General features: G+C 34.8%; 1 protein-coding gene across 1 annotated transcript in view; it reads left to right on the top strand.

The window, feature by feature from the left end:
* Nucleotides 1-1,150: 1,150 nt before the first annotated feature.
* IL6ST (interleukin 6 cytokine family signal transducer) overlaps nt 1,151-6,000 on the top strand; it is a 42,279-nt gene continuing 37,429 nt past the window's right edge. Inside the window, exon 1 of the mRNA XM_049649478.1 lies at nt 1,151-1,993. The gene's annotated coding sequence lies outside the window, so the exon portion shown is untranslated. The remainder of the gene's footprint in view (nt 1,994-6,000) is intronic.

Genomic DNA, 6,000 nt, shown 5'->3' with positions numbered 1-6,000 from the left:
AACAAAACACACAGAATTTCTTGCCTAATTTGCTTGCTTTCTATTTTAGGTGCACAGTGTATTAGTTTCCCAGGGCTGCTGTAACAAAGTGGCACAAACTGGATGACTTAAAAAACAGTAAAAGTTTATTCTATTAAGTTATTCTAGTAAGAGAAGTTTATTCTCTTACGGTTCTGGAGGCCAGAAGTCCTTCTGAAACTCTCGATAAAATCTTTGCCTCTTCCCTCTTCGTAGCTTCTGGTGGTAGCCAATCCCTGCCTGTGTTGTCACATGGCATTGTGTTTGTGTGTTTTATCTCATAATGACAAGCAACCAGTATTAAGGGCCACTCCATTATGATATCTTAACTAATTATATCTGCCACAGCCCTATTTCTAAATAGGGTCATATTATGAGATACTGGGGGTTAGGAGATCAACATGTCGTTCAGGAGGAAAACACAATTCAACCCATAACAGCCAATAAACAAAATAAGTAAATTAAATACTATTTTGGCACACTTTCTGAAGTGTTGGCATACTATGGTCCGCAGACCTAATCTAACATGCATCCTATTTTATTAAATAAGGTTTTATTAGAATTCAGCCATCCCTTGTTTTTTTAATTTAAATCCAAGTTAGATAACATATAGTGTGCCCATTTGTTTACATATTATCTACAACAGAGTTAACTAGTTGCAACAAAGACCTTAACACACACAAAACCTAAAATAATTATTATTTGGTTCTTTATAAGAAATATTTGCCAAGCTGTTTTAAAAAGTATTAAGTGCCATTGAGGGAAAAAAAAAAAAAAAAAAAAAAAACAGGAAAGGAGGATAAGCAATACTGGGTGGCCAGGGAAAACCTGTATGAGAAGGTGAATTTGAGCAAATGTAATAATCTTTATGTATTGACTTTAGTAAGGGAAAAAAGCAAGTTATAGAACATTTTTGTGAAATAAAGTGTATTTATACAGTATAATTTTAGAATATACAAGTAAAAATTTTGCAAGAGTTTCCATCAAATTGTTGACAGTAGTTCTCTGGGGATTATAGAGGACTTGTACATGACATTTTCAACTGCTGTTCACTTGAAAATTTAAAAATAATTATTTCCTTTATATTTTAATATATCATTGTTATAAATTCAGTTTCTTATATATTATTAAATTATATCAAAGTGTTAATATTTGTGAAACAATAATGGAAGATTCAACTCCTTTCCTAAGTTTGAAGTTATCTTTTACATTTCAAAGAAGAACTGCCATTACTTTTACACCAGATTTAACCTAGCTTTGAATTTTAAACTGAGTTTTTATTTGTGTGCATAAAATAGTTTGGCAGTTGAAGAGTTAGTAGTCTTAACTGTTAGTGAAAGGTTAAAAGGTATGATTCTGTTAAAGATTTTGTTTTAACTGCTTTTGTCAAATTCAACAAAATGTCCCTTTCATGTTTCTGTGACATTACATGAAAATCAGGGAAGTTTGGACTAGGCACAGAGGGGCTGATAATGTTTCCAAGTATGTATTAAAACAGTAGGATGGGGGAGCCTGAGTGGCCCAGTTGGTTAAGTGTCCGACTTTGGCTCAGGTCATGATTTTGCAGTTTGTGAGTTCGAGCCCACCGTCGGGCTCTGTGCTGACAGCTCAGAGCCTGAAGCCTGCTTAGGATTCTGTCTCCCTCTCTCTGCCCCTCCCCTACTCACACTCTGTCTCTGTCTCTCAAAAATGAATAAACGTGAAAAAAAAAAAGGGATGTTTAAATATTGTTATACAGGTGTTTATGGGATTGTTTTATACTGAAAGTCAGAAGGTATCTACAATGGAATACTTTCAGAAAGCCTTATACCAGGCAAGGATTTAAGAAGTAAGCATATAATAAATATTATCAAAGCCAGCTTTCTCTATAAGGCTTTCCTCTCTTTATAGTGAGAATCAATGAAAAGAACATGACTTTTGGAGGCAGAAGACTTAGTTTCACATCCCTACTTCACTTCCTAATTTTGTGATTTGGGTAAGTAACTTAGCCTGTCTCGTTTTTCTTTTGTGGAGTTCCAGTAGTTAATCCTTGCCATTTGAAACCCATTGAATTCAATATCATGAGTGAACACTAAGGTAAACTATAGACTTAAGTTGCTTATAGTGTGTCATGTAGGTTCAACTTTGGTAGAATGCACCATTCTGGTGAGTGATGTTGATAATGAGAGAGGCTGTGCCTGTGTGGGGGCCAAGGGTATGTGGGAATTCTTTGTACCTTCCTCTCAATTTTGTTTTAAATCTAAACCTGTTCTAAAAATATAAACTCATAAAAAAATAGTAACCCCTGCCCTACCTACCTGCTTCTCTAGGATATTAGGAGAGTCAAGTGAAATAATTTACATAAAAGCACTTGTTATAATGTAAAACAGTAGTATAAAAATGTTAGTTATGAATTAGTAATTAGTTATGGAAACCAATTTGACAATAAATTTCATAAAAAAATAAATAAATAAAATAAAATAAAAAATTAAAAAAAAAGGAATTAGTAATTAGTACTAATGGAATAGAGCAGAGCCAGATAATTTTTAAAATAATTGTTAGGGGTGCCTAGGTGTTTCAGTCAGTTAAGCTTCCGACTTCTGCTCAGGTCATGATCTCATGGTTTGTGAGTTTGAGCCCCTCATTGGGCTCTGTGCTGACAGCTCAGAGCCTGGAGTCTGCTTCCCGTCCCCTGTTTGCTTGCACGTGCTCTCTTTCTCTTTCTCTCAAAAATAAACTTTAAAAAATAAATAAAATAATAATTAGCTAATATAACATAAGTTTGATGGATTTTTTGCAGATTTTTCAGAGTAACACTGTACTATGTATACATGATACCATACTGAAATTTTTCCCATCTTCATCCCTGCCCAGCTTACTCAACAAACATTACTTTGCCTTCTGTTTGGCAACTGTAGTTCATCTATTCTGCAATTATAGTAGTAATGTTACTGTAGTAACTAAGTTTATATTGACATTCTTCCTCTCATGAAATCTAAATCTATACATATTATTCATGCTTCTTTATTCTGTCCTTGGTTCAAAGTGAAATGAACAAGAGACTCAAAAATCACAATCCACAAATAACAAAAATAATTTATAAAGGGCAAAGCTATTAAATATTTATCCATTATAATTCCCATGCATTCTCCCACTTGAGAAAATCCATGGGAATAAAAATTAATAAGAACAATCAACTATAGAGACAGTGTTGAATTTATTTTATTTTTTACATCATTTATTAACTTTATTACTTTAATAGTTGTGAATTACTTGTGATGCATCTTATAGCACCTTTCAACACATTACTGTGTTGAACTACCACAGTTGAGGAATTGCCACTGCAGAAGAACCACTCATTGCTTGGAATAAACATTCCCTGTATCTGTGGTTAGTAGTTATGTTTTAGCTTCATAAAATCTTCTAAAATAACATGCAAATATCAAGGAAAATCATTGTTTGCAATGTGGTTATAATATATGTGTGGAAAATTCTGCAAGAGATGAAGGAGGATAATGCTAATAATAGAAATGTAAATTGAATATGTCTTGTCAACAAACTGAAAGGACAGGAACAATAAGCAGGATACTGTCAATTCTGTCCATTTTAAAACAAGATAAGCCCCAAAATTAAGTTGGCGGTATTGCATTTAATATTTTAGCTAGTGCTACTGTGTTTCCATCTCTTAGGTTTGAATTATGAAATTAAGTTCCGTAATGCATGTATCTTCATCACATCTCAATGACAATCCTTTAAAAATTAGGAAACATTGTTTTCTAACTAAAAAATGTGAAACCTAACTTTGCCTGTTTTCCTTTACTTAATGTGTTTTGTGGCCCCGCTTAGATAAATCTAATTGCTTTGTGGTAACTATAAATACCTTCATGGAACCTCTTCTTTTGGAGTTTTGTTGTAAGAATATAGTGCAAAAGTAGAAAGATTGCCAGTTTCCAGGAACCATAGAGAATCCTCTGCACAGTGTGAACAAGGTACTTGGTGGGGGTGGTCAGGATAGCATGACCACATATTGCTCTCCTAACATGCCTTGATATTTTATTTTGTTTTGATGAACACTTGAGTGATGTGGAGTTTTTTCATATGGGACTATTTAAAGTTGGCAAATAAGAGATACAACAGGTGGAGGAAAATGGTTCCTGCACCTTAACTTTTTTTATACCTTTACCTTGGGAGAATCTAAATAGTTCATGAACATATCGTTTATGGAGTGACTGTTACATGGTAAGGGAGTGCATAAAATCAAGTTAGTATTACTATTTAATAAAAGAATACTTTGTTCCAAATATAGTACTGTGAAGCCCTCACCAAGAAGTTGATAGTGTTATTTGGGAGAGTTTATGCATCAAGAATTTTTTAATTTAAATTTAGTTTTTTGGGGGCGCCTGGGTGGCTCAGTCAGCTGAGCGTCCAACTTTGGCTCAGGTCACAATCTTGCGGTTTGTGAGTTAGAGCCCCGCATCAGGCTCTGTGCTGACAGCTCAGAGCCTGGAGCCTGCTTGGGAGTTTGTGTCTCCCTCTCTCTCTGCCCCTCCCCTGCTCACGCTCTGTCTCTCCCTCTCTCTCAAAAATAAACATAAAAAAATTTTTTAATTTAGTTTTTTTGATTAAGTACTAAAGTCACATAGAAGGTGCAACTAGCATATGGTAGAGAGTCTCCCTCCTACCTAGGTGTCTTACCTTGTGGCAGCCAGTATTTGAATTTTTATCCTTCTAGAGGTGTTTTGTGCATATAGAAGGAAATGGTTGTGTGTTTTACCTTTTTGTGGTTTCTTCCCACAAATAACAAAAATACACTGTTCTCTACATTAACAGTATTTAAAAAAATTTTTTAATGTTTATTTTTGACAGACAGACAGAGCATGAGCAGGGGAGGGACAGAGAGAGAGGGAGACACAGAATCCCAAGCAGGCTCCAGGCTCTGAGCTGTCAGCACAGAGCCCAACCCGGGGCTCGAACCCACAGACTGCAAGATCATGACCTGAGCAGAAGTCGGGTGCTCAACTGACTGAGCCACCCAGGCACCCCTACATTAACAGTATTTTAGATATCATTACATACCTGTGGATCTAGAGCTTTCTCATTTTTGTAGGTACATGTATGCTCTATTTGGATGTGCTATAATTTAACTGCTCCCCGATTCACGAACATTTAGGTTGCTTCAGCCTTTTACTATGCTGTAGTTGATAATCTTCTATATGTGTCATTTTGCTCATATCTGTAGTATAAAATTCTAGAAATATAATCATTAGATTCAAACATAGGTGTTTTAATTTTGATGGATAATGCAAAACTGAGCATATGCCTTTTGTGTGTAGGTTCTTTTCTTGGTTTATAACTGAGTTCTACTTTACAAATAATAAAATTCACAGATTTAAGTGTACAGTTTATTGGGAAGGTTATGCCATTTTATACTGTAATGTGCAGTGTATGAGACGGCCTTTATGTCATAGTCTCATAGTCTCAATGTCTCAACAGTCGTAACACTGTTGATAATTTTTTAGTTTTTATTTTTTGACCAAAACTAGAAATGATATTGGGTAGTTCTTGTTTTATTTTTTTACTATTTTTACTGTGCAACTTACATGCAATGAAGTCCACAGACCATAACCATAGTCCAAAGTATAGAACATGTCCAGCATCCCAGATTGCTCTCTACTGTCCTCTTCTCCACCCCCCAAAAAAGATAACTCCTATTCTGATCTCTATCACCACATATTACATTTGCCTGATTTTGAGCTTTGTATAAAGGGAATCATGTATACTTTTTGTGTCTGATTGCTTTCTTCTCTATTGTATGTGAGATTCAGTCATTTTGTTTTGAGTACCTGTAATTCTTTTTCATTGCTGTGATTTAGTTACTTGAATTTTTCTGTTCCGCCATTTCTCTGGTTTTGGGCTTCTACTTTTCACTATTTATGATTAAAACTTGTATGAACATTCCTGTACATGTCTTTTAGAGGAGTGAGGCACTGATGTCTTTTGGGT

This window comes from Panthera uncia, assembly GCF_023721935.1.
Source record: "Panthera uncia isolate 11264 chromosome A1 unlocalized genomic scaffold, Puncia_PCG_1.0 HiC_scaffold_17, whole genome shotgun sequence".
Taxonomy (NCBI): domain Eukaryota; kingdom Metazoa; phylum Chordata; class Mammalia; order Carnivora; family Felidae; genus Panthera; species Panthera uncia.
Note: the sequence above shows the minus strand (reverse complement) of the source record. Positions and strands in the feature narration are given on the sequence as shown.